This window comes from Boleophthalmus pectinirostris, unplaced genomic scaffold (genome assembly GCF_026225935.1).
Source record: "Boleophthalmus pectinirostris isolate CB_2022bp ecotype Guang Dong unplaced genomic scaffold, ASM2622593v1 HiC_scaffold_8, whole genome shotgun sequence".
Lineage (NCBI taxonomy): Eukaryota > Metazoa > Chordata > Actinopteri > Gobiiformes > Gobiidae > Boleophthalmus > Boleophthalmus pectinirostris.
This window is the reverse complement of record NW_026571515.1, coordinates 40,887,098-40,905,541: the sequence shown is the minus strand read 5'-3', so window position 1 is coordinate 40,905,541 and position 18,444 is coordinate 40,887,098. Positions and strand designations below refer to the sequence as shown.

Here is an 18,444-nt window from a genome sequence, read left to right as displayed (position 1 = left end):
ATCAGAGCACGTTTAAATGAAGATCGGCGCTAAAACGTCACTACACTAAAAATAGTCTTCTCTTTGAACAGAGCAGCAGGTTGACGTAAACCAGGCTTCTTCTTCACGACGCAACAAACCAGAGCATCACTGACTTCTGACACGGCCATTCTGTGACAGACAGGAACTAAAAGCAGGAGGAAAGTCGAAGGAGTTTCAATGTGTTTATGACTGATCCTTTGCAGCTGATGTAATCAACATTCTGAGGGGGGAGTGATGGTAAATGAATGTTCTGCTGTGTCTGAAGCTCTGTTACACCAGTTAGATACAATACATGTTTTTATACTGACAGAGAAGATGTTACACTTTGAGACAGTTTGTGTTTCATGTGGATAGGCTGATTTAGAATTTAGAATTTATTTATTTGGAGGATAAGCCCCTTGAGATGTCTTGCCATCTCATTTTCAAGGGGTCTTCACAACAACAAAAGACAGACACAATAAAAGACAGAGACAGTAGGACAGACAGGAGGATACAGAAATTCAAAAAAGCATGAAAACAACAAAATCAACACAACCACACACACACTCACACACACTCACACACACTCACACACATTCACACACACTCACACACACTCACACACACTCACACACACTCACACACACTCACACACACTTGACTGTTTGACATTTAATAAAACAATTTTGAGGGGGAAAAAAAGAAGCAAAAAACCAAAAGAGAGTTCAAAGATAATCACAACAAGATGAACAACAAAAATTCAACAAAATGATCAAAAACAATGACATGGTTCTGTAAATATTGAACCAGAGCATTTTTAAATGAAGGGACTGAAGTTAAAGCACAAATCGATGAAGGAAGATTGTTCTTCAGAAGGAGCTTTATATTTAAATTGAGTGTTTTCCTCTTTGTTTTTTGACTCTTGGGATGACAAAAAATATCTGATCTCTGTGATGTGAACTGTAAGAAGATCTGAATGGAATTAAATACTGTTTAAGATATTCAGGAAAACAGAGATCAGTGCATTTAAAGAGAAATAATAACCAGTGAAGTTGATGTCGGAGGACAGAGTGAGCAGGACAGTTGGTGATACATCGTACAGTGGTGAGTTCTGAAGGGACAGCGGAGAATGAACCTGCACAGACTGTTCTAGATAACGTTGAGTGGTTGGAGAGTAAAAGTTGTAGTAGTTGGGTCTGGTCAAGTGGTAACGGAGGGAAACGGGCAGATTTTTGACATTCAAATGTCTCTTATTCAGAAACTAGAGGAACTATTGAAATAAGTAAAGTATCAGAATGTAGGAAAGAGTTACACTCCAACAGGGTCAAGTTAAACCTGTGATATTCTTTCAAGTTGTTGACAAAAAATTTTAAAACTCATGTCTGTAACAGAGGGAATGAAATATGCAGCACTTTTTGGGCAATAAATCCAAACAGTGATAACTCTTGGTTCTCACTTCCATATCCTTAACAAACTGGTTTGAATATTTGCTTCATATAGTTTTCTACCATATGGTACAAGATTAGGTTGAAAAACCTCTTACTTTTTGACTCATGAGATTTTTTATTAAGAAAGATCATGGTAACGGAGGGAAAAGTAACGGAGGGAAAATTGTGCAAACAAGTAGAAGGTGCAGGATTTTACATCATTTGTCGCTTTTTTCTTCCGAATACTTTAATATTACTTCAAAATGAAAGAAACTATTTCTATAAAATATGTCAGTCCTTCCAAGCTAATTTTTATCATTTTAAATACATAAAAAAAAAAAATCCTGTCCCTTCATCAACAGTTCAAAGATGGAATAACACAAGATATGATGAAATACATCCATTTATTGACATGATTTTCAGGTCTTTGAAATTTGGGAAATAATTTTTGTTCCATGTTTCATACATGGTCTGTTTAAAACATATGGAACTTTAGAACCAAAAAATGGTACAGAAAAAAGGTCAACAGTTTCATAAACTAGAGTACATATGTATCTGTTCAATACATTTTTATATCAGATGCATTAACTTGAATTTTTGGCCTTGCTGTTTACTTCTGCTTGACCCATTTTGATAAATAATATCACAGTCATCTAAAATGGGAAGAATTAGTTGTGAGATAATCTTTTTCCTAACAGAAAAGCTAAAACAATTGATGGACTGATAAAGTAATTTTAAGCGGTATGAAATTTTGTTTGTAATAGTTTGTATGTGGGCGCTGAATGAGACCGACGGGTCAAAACATAAACTAAGATATTTAAATTTATCAAGTGCTATAACTGGTGATGAATCGGTCAATGTCAGATTTATATCATTAACAAAAAAAGGATGGATTCGTTTCTGGAACAACATAAAATATGATTTAGATTCATTAAGTAGTAGTTTGTTAGACTGTAGCCATAATTGAACAGTATTAAAACCATGAATTACAGACATATGAACCATAAACCACGTCAATAAATCTGCATCTGATAGCAAACTGAGGATTCGGACCTGTCTGAGCTCAAATTAATCTACAGGGATGTTGTGATGTAAACCAAGCCTCCGTGTGCGTCTGGAAGGTCAGATCAGTGTCATGACGCATTAGGCCATTTGATGTTTCCCCGTTTCCCATAAAGTCCGTGGGCATCGGCTCAATCACAGGACCACTCTGAACTGAACCCAGGGACCACACAGCGCCGTCGGACTGTGAGATGAGCACATTTACATTTTAGATTTCATTTTGTTGCTTGTTGTAGGAAAAAAAAAATAGAAGTAGAAGCTGGACATGGATAAAATATGAATAGAGGAAATTGCTTCACTGACCAGTCCATCACGCTGATGAAAGAGGCTTTATTCTACTGCGCTTTGTCTTTTCTTTGCCCGGGAGTCTATATAATACAACAGAGGGATTTCACTCGCTTCACTGTATATGCAAATGGACATGGCTAATGGGCACGTTTGATTGACAGCGTTGCTAAGTGCCCGTCTCCTGCCAAACCAGAGCTCCGAGCTTTTACCAATCTAGCCAGGCCGAGGCACATTTGCGCCCTCTGTCAACGGGTGGTGTGGGCAAGGGCCAATCCTCACCAGTTGGGTCTATATTACTAGTATTATTAATGTGATAGTAAGAGGCATTTTCCTGTATTTTCTTTTTCTTTTTCCCATCTATCCAATGTGGTGTAGTGGGTAGTGGTACATGGGGTTAACACTGTCCACCCACTTCTCCCGATGTGAAATATAAAAAAGTAACAAATATAAAATAGCTACAACTTAAATGTCAAACCGAAGCTACTGGCAATGATGAAAACAACCTGCACAGACTCATCATCTGCAGGACTGTCCTATAGTGACCTGAGACATGAGGGACCGGGACTGAGCCAGGACTAAACCAGGACTAAAACGGGTCTAAACCAGGACTAAACTAGAGCTGAATGAGGACTGGGTGTGGGGATGAGTCCGGAAGTGCACCCGCATAGACCATCGTGTGCCCGCAGGCGCTCAGTGTCCAAGGGACTAAGCGCAGTCGTCGTTCGATCGCACCTGCTTTGTGCGCTCAGGGTTCTCTCTCTCTCAAATCGAAGATTAGTCCTGGTTTAGACCTGGCTTAATTCTGGTTTAATCCTGGTTTAGTCCTGTTTTAGTCCTGGTTCATATGCTGTAGTCCAGGGGTCTCCAAACTTTTCCTCCAGTGAGCTACCATTACAAAACAAAAATGCCAGTTAGCTACTCATTTTAACAGCTCCAGGAAATTGAGACAATTATAAGAAAGATGGCAAGTCTTTGAGTACAATTAGATGCCTATAAAACATAAATCATTGTCCATTTATTACTGCATAAAGTTGGGCCTCAAAATTATACATTTACAATGATAATAGGCATTTAATTAATTTTTTTTTTTGTTATCCAGTGCAATGATATAATTCCGAAATCCTTTGACGAGCTACTTGGAAGGGGGTGGAGAATGGAGACTGTTGTAGTCTATGATTTATGTTCTGTAGGTAATTCTGAAAGGTGTTAATGTTAATAACCTCCATATCATTTTGCATAAACCCCCCCCCCAAAAAACAAAAAAACATAAAATATTTTAATTTTTATTGGGCTGGCGCCTTTATGTTTATACTGAAATAAACAAACAGTCTATTTGGCACCTGTGTGTATTTCGACATGTCAAGTTGATGGTTTTGGGGTGGAGGTGGATTGATAACGTCACTAATCACGTACCCCCACTTTAAAAATCCCCACTACACCACTGGTAATGCATTCAGAGTGTTTTAATTATTCACCATGATGAGTCTCACAAATTTCAGAGACCAGAGTGGAGTTTTGCCATGACGGTAAAGCTTTCAACTAACAAGTGTATGTGGCAATAAAAGGCTTATAATTAGACACAGACAGTACACAGTGGACTTATTTTGACCTAAAGATCTGCTTATACACTCTATCTGTACTGGGACAAGAAATATTTTGTTCAAATACATGGGAAAAATTGGTCTCAGGGACTTTAACTGTGAGTTGAAGTCCCATTAGACCGGTGTGGATAGACTGGTGTGGTCTTGTCCATACTTGGTCTGCAGCGTTTCAGCTCAGCTCAGACTCCATCAGAACAACATTTGCATTGGGATACTGGGCCGTGTGTGGTTGTGGAATATTCAGAGGAACATTTGCATTCAAACGGTTTATAAGTCGAAAAACAAGCGATATGCAAATGTGAAAACACGCCCGTCAGGTCTGTCAGCAGCACAAAAATTTGTAATGAAACTGGTTGAAGTGGGGCGGAATAATGGCACCACTTTCTGAAACGATTGTGGAAAATCATTTGACTTTAGTTTATTTCTCCTGACAAAAAAGATGCTGATATTGTGCCAGTTTTTGTTTCATATGGATAGACCCAGTAATTACAGAGAGTTGATCCATAAACCAAATGATGCTTTTTGACAGTTGAACAAATTCATAGTAGTGTTAGAGTGTTTTTAATGATAGGGATGTTATGATGTTGTGATGTTTCACTTCTGTGGCACAAAAACACCTCACAACACTTCAGTCGGGCTCCAGAGTAGAGGATGTGATGCAGTAGCTGGTAAAGTGCTCATCCTTTGTTGTGGCGTGTAGGGAGGGTGCTGTCTGTCGCTGGATTGTCGGCGTGTTCGCAGTGACTCAGTTGTTCAGTCGTGTCTAGAAGTGGCACATTGCACTCGCTTTTTCGGTTCGTTCCTCCGTTCTGTTCCTCGTCGGCGTGGAGTGATGTGTGTGTCTGTGGGGGTTTTTCGCCGCGCTGTCGCTGTCTGCTCTGTGTGTGTTTGCGTGCGCTGCGGGCAGTGTTGGGAAGGTGACTTTTAAAATGTAATCCCCTACAGATTACAGATTACATACCCCAAAATGTAGTTTGTAACGTAATCCATTAAATTACTTAAAGAGAGTAATGTAATCTGAATACTTTGGATTACTTGATTTGCTGTAGAGAAGCAAAGATGAGGAAATCTTCACATAAGATGTTTTATCTGCTAAAAGAAAATAAAAAGCCCAGACTTTACTGAACCAAATTAAAAATATTATTGATAGAAGAGGAGGAGACACGGTCCATGTTGCATGGTTTAGTCCTTTTAAATCCTGTTTTAGTCCTGGTTTTAGTCCTGTTTTAGTCTTGGTTTAGTCCTGGTTTAGTCCTGGTTTAGTCCTGGTTTTAGACCTAGTTTAGATTTGGTTTAGACCTGATTTGGACCTGGTTTTAGTCCTGGTTTAATCCTGGTTTAGTCCTGGTTTAGACCTGCTTTAGTCCTGTTAAATCCTGTTTTAGACCTGGTTTAGACCTGGTTTAATGTCCGGCAATGAGTGGAATTACCAAAAAAAAAAAAAAAAGGGAAAAGCCCAAAATGTAAAAACAGGAAAATACCGCCATGTAATCCATTTATTTCAACAAAGTAACTGTAATCCAATTATCACTCATTGAAACAGTAACTGTAACTGAATACAGTTACTCTTAATTTGTACTCTGATTACAGAACTCCAGTACATGTAATCTGTTACTCCCCAACACTGGCTGTGGGTGGTGTGGCTTTGTAGTTTACTGAAGTCGTGCTGGGACACCTGAGTGGATTCGTGTATAGTGGCTCTGGATTGTGGGGCGCAGTCATTTTTGATGGGGTTGGAGGCTTAAGAGCGCATCTAATAGCCTGGAAAATACAGTAGTTCTTTTCAAGACACCCAAAGCGCTTTACAATGAACTCACGCCACAGTACATCACTGATCTTTTAACCCCCCACACAGCCTCCCAGGCTCTTAGGTCAAACTCTCTCAACCTCCTGTCCGTCCCACCATCCCGCCTCAAAACCAGGGGAGGCCGAGCCTTCTCTGTTGTTGCCCCCAAGCTTTGGAATGTCCTTCCTCTTCACCTGAGATCTTGCTCCTCCCTATCTCAATTTAAAACCCTCCTAAAAACACATTTTTTTCAAGATGGCATTTAACAGCCCATGAGCTCCACTTTAAACTATGCATCAAGTGACTCGTTTATGTCATATTTTATATAATTTATAATTGTGTTAGTGTTTCACTATGCTGCTGTAAAGCACTTTGCTGCAACTTGTTACGGTTGTTTTAAATGTGCTATATAAATAAAATGACTTGACACACGCGCACACACACACGGTTAGGACACATGGAGTATTGTTAGGTGGGATTAAAAAACAGATTGAGGGCCTGTTTATACTAGAAACAACTAAATATTTTATCAGAAGTGCCTTTCATTTAGATGGTGACGGTGTTTTTGGGGCTTAAAAACACAAAAATCTGAAACCACCCTCCAGAGTGGAAAAGTTGAATATGCTCTACCGTGGCGCTTCCGTCTGCACTGCCCAAGACGCAAAACTCTGGTCAGATCTGCTCATGTTGTGTACGTGTTTACGTCACAAACATCACCACCGAGCATCACCACCTAGTCGCCTCGCATGCATACACAATCCAATTACGCACACTTTTATGTGACCATATGCACACTGATTTCCTCCCCAAAACACTCGTCTAAACGCTGAATAAAAAGTGAAGACGCGATGCCACTTTTGCGTCTTCTGTTCAGACCCTCATCATATAAATGTGGCCTAAACAGAAATGTTTTGTGAAGTGATTTGACTTGATCAGTGGTTTCAGCAGTTTGTATGTGTGGAGGGAGAGAGTTCCAGAGCGCAGGGGCCTGGACACATAAGGCTCTGTCTCCATGGTCCTCAACCTGGAGCAAGGAACGGTGAGCTGAGAGGAGGAGCGGAACGTCATGAAGGGTGTGTGGGTTTGGAGTGGGTTTGAGAGGTTCTGAGAGGCCTGGGCATGGAGGGGAACGATGAGCTGAGAGGAGGAGGAGCGGAGTGTCGTGTAGGGTGTGCGGGTTTGGGTTTGGAGAAGGTTTGAGAGGTTCTGAGAGGCCTGGGAGTTGAGAGACTTGTAGGTGAGGAGAAGAATCTTGTACTGGATCTGATCTGGTATTTGAAAGAAAGCCAGTGCAGGTGGGCGAGAGTGGGGGTGGTGGGCTTGGTGAGTGAGAGATTTGGATGTATTGAAGCCTGTCCAGAAGCTTTTGGGAAATCCCAGACAGTACTCCAGGCGGGAGGTAATGAAGGAGTGCATAAGCGTTTGAGCAACCAAGTCCAGGAGACATTAACGGAGGCAGGAGATGTTGCAGAAGTGGTAAAAGGCAGATTTTGTGATTGATTTGATGTGGGGTTTAAAAAAGAGGGTTGAGTCCAGGTTGTGGACCGTTGGGGAGGACAGGATGTCATTGCCTTCGATGGTGAGCACCAGATCTCCAACCTTCACTTAACCCTGAGTGGTTCATTGATGTAAAGAGCTTTGAATAACTTGAAGGTTGAACAGTGCTATTGATACTTTGCAGAGGTAGTGTTCATCAGTTACCATGAAGACACAATGCACATAGAATGGTCTGAAAACTCAAGAAAAAATGAAAAACATATTGCCTGATACTCTAAAAAACAGCAGCATATGACAAAGAAAAAAAAAAAAAAAACCTAAATAAATACTCATTACAATATACAATATTTTTGCATGCCCTTAGGTCTTTATGGTCAGTTTGTGTTAAATCAAAGCTCAGATTAAAGTCTAACAAGCTTCAGACAGAGCAGTGCCTTGATTTAGCCTCCCACCCACAAGGAAGGTTGATGACAAAGAAACGTGACCAATGACCAGTGACATGCAGTTTTAAATCAGCTGGAGAAGTCTTGGTTCAGACCTGCTTTTCCTGGTTTAGTTGTGGTTTAGTTGTTGTTTAGTCCTGGTTTAGTCTGGGTTTAGGCCTGGTTAAGGTAAGTAAGAGCAAATTTTGGACCACTGCAAACCATTTCATATGAACCAGTTCTGTTTTTCACGTTTTTTTAGGTCCTTAAATGTAAATGTACTTGAGACTTGTCTTGGTCTCAAGATCGTTTTTTGTTGTGGTCTTGGTCTTGTCTCAGAATCGACTTGGTCTTTTTTTTTTTGGTCTTAAAGGTACTTGGACTGGATCTCGAGGTCTGACATTTGACGAGTGATAAAATGGAGACAGATTTAAAAAAAAAACATTTATATAAATGTGCCAAAATAACCGTAAAATACACATAAATGTAGAAAATGACAAAGATGGTCTGGTTTTGGTCTCGATGGACCCAGAACATGCTACATAGGTCTCCAGGAATAGCAGTTGATAGTTAAGGTCAATTAAATGTAATCAGTCAATGAACCTGCCCAGGGACGACAGGTGGAAATGAGCTCTGCTGCTACACCTGATGTACAATGCATCTCTCCTGTTAAGGTTCATGTAAAAATAGTCTGTCCCTGTCTCATAAAAAATAAATAAATAAATAAATACATAAATACATACATGGGTCTGGTCAAGTGGTAACGGAGGGAAACAGGGTCAGATTTTTGACATTCAAATGTCTCTTATTCAGAAACTAGAGGAACTATTGAAATAAGTAAAGTATCAGAATGTAGGAAAGAGTTACACTCCAACAGGGTCAAGTTAAACCTGTGATATTCTTTCAAGTTGTTGACAAAAATTTTTAAAACTCATGTTGGTAACAGAGGGAATGAAATATGCAGCACTTTTTGGGCAATAAATAATAATAATAGCAGCAATAATAGTGATAACTCTTGGTTCTCACTTCCATATCCTTAACAAACTGGTTTGAATATTTGCTTCATATAGTTTTCTACCATATGGTACAAGCAGTGTTGGGGAGTAACAGATTACATGTACCAGAGTTACATAATCAGAGTACAAATTATGAGTAACTGTATTCAGTTACAGTTACTGTTTCAGTGAGTGGTAATTGGATTACAGTTACGTTGTTGAAATAAATGGATTACACAGAGGGATTTTCCTGTTTACACATTTTGGGCCACTCATTGCTGGAAACTATACCAGGTCTAAACTAGATCTAAACCAGGTCTAAAACCAGGACTAAACCAGGACTAAACCAGGACTGAAACCAGGTCTAAACTAGATCTAAACTAGAACTAAACCAGGTCTAAACCAGGACTAAAATCAGGTCTAAACCAGGACTGAAACCAGGTCTAAACCAGGTCTAGACAAGGACTGAAACCAGGTCTAAACCAGATCTAAACTAGATCTAAACCAGGACTAAACCAGGACTAAACCAGAACTAAACCAGGACTAAACCAGAACTAAACCAGAACTAAACCAGGACTAAACCAGGTCTAAAACAGGATTTATCATCTTTTTTTATTTTCTTTTACGTTACGTTACGATTTCCTCGTCTTTGCTTCTCTACAGAAAATCAAGTAATCCACAGTATTCAGATTACGTTACTCACCTAAAGTAATTTAATGGATTCCGTTACAAACTACATTTTGGGGTATGTAATCTGTAATCTGTAGGGGATTACATTTTAAAAGTCACCTTCCCAACACTGGGTACAAGATTAGGGTGAAAAAGCCTCCTGCTGGTGCCCAGAGTCACGACTAAACAAGGGGAGTCAGAGTTTCAGGTTCATGCAGCTAAAACCTGGAACAGTCTGAACATGTGAGACAGACTCTTCTGTGACGCTGTTTAAATCCAGGCTCAAAACATTTCTGTTTAACTGTGCAAATAACTGAAAGGTTTTCATTCTGCACTCTTCTCTCCAATTTATGTCCCTCTTTTAAAATTTTAATCTTCATGATTATTTATGTTTTGATTAGTTTTTATAATGATTTTAATGTATTTCTTATTCTGTAAAGCACTTTGAATTACTTTGTGTATGAATTGTGCTATACAAATAAACTTGCCTTGCATTACCTAATAGTTTTAATTTTCATAAGTTTACTACCTACAGATGTAGATTAGTCAAAGATGAAGCTTGAAAGTCAACCTGAAGAGGATTTGCAGGTCTTTGAAATTTGGGAAGTAATTCTTGTTCAAGGCCTAAAAAATTGCACATGTGACTTGGTACGTTTAAAACTTATGTATTTTTAGAACCACAAATGGTACAGAAAAAAGGTCAACAGTTTCATAAACTAGAGTACATATGTATCTGTTCAATACAGTTTTATATCAGATGCATTAACTTGAATTTTTGGCCTTGTTGTTTACTTCTGCTTGACCGGGCCCACATACATACATACTACTACTACTACTACTACTACTACTACTACTACTACTACTACTACTACTACTACTACTACTAATAATACTAATAATAATAATAATAATACATCAGTTTTATATAGTGCTTTTTTGGACACTCAAAGATGTTTTACAGAGCACCATCGGCCCCTTCGACCACCACCTTCACTCGCACACACCACTTTCATACTAGGCAATGAGGGTGAAGTGCCTTGCCTAAGGACACAACAGTTTTTACGACTGGCGCCGCACTGTGGAACCTGATTTTCCCAGTGTCTCCCATCAAAGTACTGCCCAGGCCCAGCCCTGTTCAGCTTCTGAGATCTGACAGGACCAGGCTTTGACAAACTGGTATGGGCCATGGTCTCGGTCTTGTGTCAGGTCTCGGCCTTTTAAAGACTCTGTCTTGTCCCGGTCTTGAAGGCACTTGGACTGGGTCTTGTCTTGATCTCGAGGTCTGACACTCTATGAGTCATAAAATGGAGATACTGTAGATTTATAAAAACACTGATATACATGTGATGGTCTTGATTTGGTCTCAAGGGGCTGTGGTCTCGGTCTTGTCTTGGTCTCGACCCTCAGAGGTCTTAGGTCTTGTCTCTGTCTCGGCCTTTAAAAGTCTTGGTCTTGTCCTGGTCTTGGCCTTTAAAAGTCTCTGTCTTGTCTCGGTTTCAACCCTCAGAGGTCTTGATCTTGTCCTAGTCTCTTGACCCTGTGGTCTCGGACAGGTCTTAGTCTTGATTAGTGCGCTCTTGACTACAAAACGACTTAACTGTCTCCACGTGTTCCATCTGTTGTAATGAAAACACATAAATAAACCTGCCTCTCTCGTGTCCGTTGCTTCCAGGCATGAAAATATGTCCAATTTCATGTTGATCTAAAGTCAGTTCACTCTTATTGAGACATGTGGACTCTGCATTTTTCCGATCATTTCATTCAGCAGCTGTAAAAGCAGAGTCCAGAGTCTGTCCCTCATTAAACCTCATGTCCTGGATTTGTTTATGCGGATTATTCACTCTGAGCGTTTGTAATTAAAACTTTCAACTTTTATCCCCAACTTCCTCCTGCAGCTGAGCTTTCTGTCCACTCAGCTCCGGGTCCACTCAACGCCACCAGCCCTGAGTTAATGAAGAGATGCTTCCTGTTTGAGAGAGGAACGGAAAAGGACAGAGAGACGGAGAAGGGGGAGAGAAAGAGGTAGAGAGAATATGGCAAGCGCCATACAAACGCAAAGTTTGACTATCTGGAAGTTCTAGATATCAACAGCATCTTTCCAACTAGGCATAATTGAATTTTGAATAGTGGGAACTGTCAGTTGAGAATCTGTAACGTAATTTTGACTAGATGAAAGGACAATTAGAGATATCTGCAATTCAGTTTTGGCTAGGCAAAACGGAATGACAGATATCTGCAATTACAAGACTGAAAACAACATTCAACACGTCACATCTTAAATGACAATTGCAGATATCTGTTATTCAGTTTTGACTCGGCAGATTGAAAGTTAAAGATATCTGAAACGTCATTATGACATCATGACACAGAAAGCACCACGATGACGTTGAAAGCTTAACAACTCTATGTGTTAAAATTTACTTTTGTCTTTAATACCCATTTCAACGAACGTTTCACTAGAGTCCATTAACAAAAAAACTCTAAGGCTACGTTCAGATTGCAGGGCTTAATGCTCAATTTTTTTTGTGTGAAATCCGATGTTTTTGCGAGGTCGTTCACATTTCCAATTAAATGTGATTTGTATGTGAACTACAGTGTGAACATTAAACAGCCCAAAAGTGTCCCACATGTGCACTGGAGACACGACACGATGGACACGAGCATTGAGCATCTGGAGATTTTAAAGTTCCTCTCGTACCAGAGCCAGAACTTGTACAACTTACTTGTTTTAAGGAGGAGATTGAGAAGGACGAGGTTTTTGGCCGTGGTGTTTTGTGGGACAGTCCGTTGAAAAGAACGTGTGGATGCGGAGACATAGCCAAGAGTGGTGGGATAGTGATGTGCTTCACTTCAGTGACACGGAGTTCATTAATAAGAAGAACGTTTGTGTAGATTTCTCGCTTGTTGATAACGTGTAGGTGGATGAATGCACTTTGGCCGTTCAGACTGAAGTCACATGTCAAAAGATCAGATATGTATCAGTTTCAGGAGCACATATCTAAGTGGTCTGGATCACATTTGAAAAAATCTGATCTGTGTGGTTAAGACTGTCATTAAAAGATCAGATACAGGTCACATAGGGGCCAAAAAATCAGATTTGGGTCACATCAGGCTGCAGTGTGAACGTAACCTAAGATGCACTTTGCCGTTCTTACTGATAAATGAACTTTCAGTTAACAGCTACAGGCACCATGAGGAAATGCTCCGCTTCTGCCTAAAGTGGGATCATTTACATACAGACTCTGCAGCATCATTTTGCCTCATCAAAACTCCAATTAAAGAAATCTATAATTATATTTTGACTATAGGCACAATGAAATTTATGGATATCTCCAATTTCAAATATCTCTCATCAAAATTCATTACAAAATATCTAAAACTTGATAAGACATTTCTACAACTACATTACGACTATCTAAAACTCCAGTTAGAGATATCTACAATATCATTTGGCCAAGTCAAAACTTAATTTAAGATATCTGAAATGGAGCGTGTAGATATCTTCAATTGAAGTAAATTAACTCTTTCCCCCTTGGACGCCGACTAGGAACAACCCATACATATATGACTAGTGCTATCCTTAAAGCATAAGTGCATAAAAGAAAACAAACTTAATAAACTTGATTATAAATGATTTTCACATCATGAACTTAATTGAAACACAGACATATTTAGTATCTCTGGAAACCTTAGACTCTGAACTCTTCATTTATGGATTTTTAAATGTGATTCAAGTCATTTACAGGTTTAGAACAGCTCACTGAAGATGAGAGAACAAATAACTACATTCAGCATCTGATATCTGCATGTTCTGAAAACTACATTCATAAAAAAAAAAAGCAAAAATATATTCATATCATCATCATATCACCAGATACAGTATAGCCAAGTGTGCACCTGTTTTTACCTGTTGTTCACCTGTGTGCACTTTTTTTTTCCCCATTTAACTTATTCAACTCATTTAGCTTATTATAATATAATAATATAATAATAAAACTCTTCCTCGTCAGTGAGTGTCCAGTATTTGTCATCTTGGTTACTTTCTCATAAGTGTTTGTTTCTGTAATAATTCTGTCATACACACTCATCTTGGAAAAAAAAGACTGAAATATTTCAAAGGACTCGCCTGAGCAACATCCAGATTTTGGGGCAATTTTGGTTCATAATCGAGTATAAAGTCCGGATAGTTTATTCGTTAAAACAGTTTGCCATAGAGAAGAGATGTTGAGAGTGAGGCGGAAAGGGAGGAGAGATATTTCTAAGTCAAAAATGCCAAAATTGTGTTGTACTTATTCGTACACAGCCCTTAAGTACAAATACTCTCATATCATCCCCCATCTCCAACCAAATTCCTTGTCGTTTGTTTTGTCCGTTTGTGTTTGGATACGGACAGACCACACATGTTCGTGCTCTAAACCAGGTCCGTCGTGGTGATGCGGGTGAAGCTCTGTTTTCACCGTTCACGTGTTTCCAAAGCTTTGGGGAAAACGTAAATAAATAAAACGTGATGCAATTCTGTTTTAAGCTGAGCAAGACTCAGACTCTGCACCAGCTCATTCATTTTGTACAGACTGAAATGATGGTTAAATATGACTTTTAACTACTCAGACTTGTAATCTTTCATGCATTGATTTGATAAGGACAGTACTTACGGACACCTACAGTTAGGACTCGGCGATATGGGAAAAAAAAGAATACATTTTTTCCCCTCATATTGATTGTTCTGTTTTCGAGTCGATCTTCTTCCATCTTATTAAAAACACAGATGTGTGGACTTCAGACATAAAAAGCAGGGGGTCAGGATCACTGCAGTTTTTATTCTGTGTTATATAAACTGAAATGAGTTTGAGTGCAATATATTAAACCTAAACATTCTGTGGCTCAGACTGCTTTTTCCTAAACAAGAGAGTGTAAATCCTCGTCAGCTCCATGTGTTCTTGCTGCCACACGATTGGCTGTTGACGTGTTGATTAAAATGCTCATGCCTTATCATCTAGAACAGGGGTGTCAAACTCATGTTGGTCCGGGGGTCGAATCCAACCTAATTTAATCCCAAAGGGGCCGGATCAGAAAACTCATGTCATATAAACCCCAAAAATGACAATAAGTTCAAATATTTGTGCAGAGAAACACAAATCTATTACAGAAATCTTTTTTAATTGATGAACTCTTTCTTATTATAATATTATAATATTATGAACAACCTGAAACTTTAAGCAAAATTCAATTTTTCAACACAATGTTTTAACATGAACTTGTTTGCAAATAGGAATAAGTCCATTCTCATTGGAGAATCCTGCACTCGGCTCCACTTTTCTCATGTTGGACATTTTTTCTGATGAGGGTGTCACGGTCAACAGTCAAAACGATCGTCCTTTAAGAGCGTTTGGAAAGAGACAAGTCTTCATTTGTGCTGCTCTGGTGGGAGGGGCCACGTACAGAGACACTGGAGACACTGCTATGATAAACACCACAGAAAATTACCAAGATTTTAATAGAAAATATAATTCAAATATTTTAGTCACCCAAGGGCCACATTAGAGGTCTTGGAGGGCTGGAATCTGGCCCCCGGGCCGTATGTTTGACACCTGTGATCTAGAGTGACCACAGTAGAGATCGTGATCTATCGATCTTTTGATTTTTGGCACAGCCCTACTTACAGTGTAGCCTACATATGACCAGGTTTATCTGTTGTCCCTATAAGTCAGTAACTGAGGAGAGGAGTGAAGGGTTTAGGCAAAGTGTTACTCGTTATTCTGTATAATGTAGTTTCTCTTCCCATTCATTTTTTTACATTTTATTTTTGAAATTTGGACATATAACAGACAGCAGCACATGATTTGGGGCCAAAGGGATAATAGAATTTAAGAGGTTACTTCTATACATATGCAGACATACATATAGTGAAGTGCACCCACTCCAGAGCAAAAAGTGCATGTGACGAACCTCTGTCATTCTCTAATTTCCACTCAATTTATCCTGTTACAAATACACATCATTTTAAGACTAAATAAAAAGGCCACAGTGGAAAAAGAAGTTTTTGCAAAAATATTGATCTCAACTGTGTTTTAGTAAATTGAGCAGTCAAACCTGTCACAGGGACTTCAACCAAAAACAGGTGGCCAAGATTTTACAACAACGTCTGTTATCATTCATCTTAGCCAAGAATTTCTCATAGGAAACTATTTTCATCAAAATGTCCATCCACCTGGAGAAGAAGAGTCCTTCCATATACTCAGAATGAGCCGTGCTGCAGTTATTACTCCACCTTTAAAAGCACAGACTCACGTTTTGATATCCCTGGCGTCACTGATATGATGAAGTAAACATAATCTTGGCGACCTGGGTATGGCTTTGTCAGTCCACCTTTCTATACATTCTAGAACTCTCTCCCAAAAGGGATACACCTCCCCCCAAATAGGATAAAAGTTCCAGGGGGCAAGTGACATTTCCAGCAATTGTCATTCACCACGAGACCCATTCTTCTGAGTTTAGACGGGGTATAATACTATATATTTATACCTTTATATGAGGTATATTTCCCTCTTGACTCCTTTATACCTTTGTCAGAACGTGAAAGTATCTTGCCCCATATTTCCTCATCTATGTCACAACCCAGGTCCCTTTGCCAACTCTCAAATTGTCACATAAATCCTTTTTTAATTATTAAACATTTCATAAAATAAAGATGCTCTGTGTGTTCCACAAGGTACTTCACAACAGTCCCCCACTGGGTTTGTTTCTTGAATACATTTTCCTTTGGTGATGCAATCTCTTAATTGCAAATACTTCAAAATGTTTCTTCTCCTTTCCAAACCTATAATGTAGTTTTCTCATCACAAACAGACCTGGAGTTGTACTTGTTTAAAACACAAACCCTGCACATTTAGTCTGAGCTCTTCTCTCAAACGGAAAACACTCTGTTCCACCTTGTGATGTCATGTGGTAATGCAGGAAGTGCCTCAACAAACTCCACACACAGAAAGAACAAAAATGTGGCTGTTTGCTGCAGGTGTTCCAATCAGTAGGAGCAGGTAGAGGGTGCTCTTGGAAAAAGGATCAAAACTCAAACACAACGGATTCCAGGCACTCCAAACAAGTAGAACAATTTTAAAAAATCACAGAAGGAAAAATATAGTTAAAAGGCCTTTATTTGAATGGCCAAAGCCAACATGTTTCGACCTTAACCACACACATCTGGACCATTTCAGCTCTGGAACTACCAATCTTTACTGAAGAACATGTAAAAGGAGCTGTTCACTTGAGTTTATGTAAATGTCTCTGTGTCCTTTGCTGGTCTGAGAGGATGTGAGGTCCTTCACGAGACCATTTGTCCAATCAGCAAAGAGGGTGTGACAGCTCGTTCACCTGTGACTCGTCTGCTTCCTCTCTCCATGATCAGAGCAGATGTGGACTGAACCCCCAACTTTGAAAACATCTGTGAAAAAGAGAGACCTATATCCACCTGTCTCTCTACCCTCACCACAGACCTCTCTATGCCAGCCCCTCTTTCTCTCTGTTCTCACATGACACCTATGCCAGCCGCTCTCTCCCTCTCTCCCTCCCAACATGGCGCAGCATTGCACATCGAATTCAAGTGAGTCATGATTCCTTAACACATTATCGACCTGTGTCACCCCAGAAAATAAAACAATTCTTCAGTAGATGTTGGAACACACGTGACACACATGTACACTTTCTAAAATGTGCAGGAGTACTACTTTCGGGCATTTGGGCTCATTCAACAGGAAGCCTGAGGGCCAAACAAAACTGGTCCAAGGGCACAATTTTGCCCCTGGGCCAAGTGGACACCCCTGGGCAAGCAACTTGAGAAGCAGATTTAGTTTTCATTTGTACCAAAATAACTATGCACTGCTGCTGAATCCTACGTGTATCACCCACAAAGAAAATCAAACTGGAGAAGGAAGTGCGAATCATCAGACGTAAAAACATGAACTATCCTGTGGCAGCTCGTTTTGGAGATTTCAATCATCCTGTCTCTTCATTAAAGAGCCCATCTCATGCAAAATCAACTTTTCAGAGCTTTCTACCTTCTAAGAGTGATGTGTGGTTTTTAGATTGGTTTTGACTCCCCTTGTTTCCTTAATGGCGTCTTTTGACACCTCCGCTGTATCACTAAAGACGTGATTTGACGACCATTAGAAACAGGTTGGTTTTTCACATGTAAACAGAGACTGTGATAGGTGGGGGCCACTACAACCCATACTAGGCTGACCAATAAGATTCAAGGATATGTTTTCGCAGATTTTTTTCCGAAGTTAATTGAAGTAGTGACGATTGTAGCTTCTGGAAAAAACACAACATGAAACACGTGCAATGGAAAGATTGCGGTGCTGCGGGGCACAGTTTTAGAAATAATGAGGAGTGGGCGTATTTTATGGGTAAGTTTAGAGAAAGTGACTTTTATAGATTTCAAAGTGACGATGAAGTTTATTATAAAGTGGAAAACAGTGATAGCGGCGGACCTTTGGGGAGTGAAACTTACGAAGGTGAGAATGACAGTGATGCGTCTGTATGGAGTCCTGGGATATCAGAACAAATGTTTGGGGACTTTATAGGCGAGTTTCATTGTTGACAAAAGCGCGCGTTGCATGCTGGGAATTATTTTAGTCGGCAGCAAGAAACACTAATTCAACATGACAAACGGAGCGAGAAAACACGTAAAGGGCATTGATC

The 18,444-nt window shown here is 39.6% G+C and overlaps 1 protein-coding gene across 1 annotated transcript in view; it reads right to left on the bottom strand.

Annotated features, from left to right (window-relative positions):
* ntsr1 (neurotensin receptor 1 (high affinity)) overlaps positions 1–18,444 on the bottom strand; it is a 179,573-nt gene that overhangs the window by 34,898 nt on the left and 126,231 nt on the right. The window lies entirely within an intron of this gene.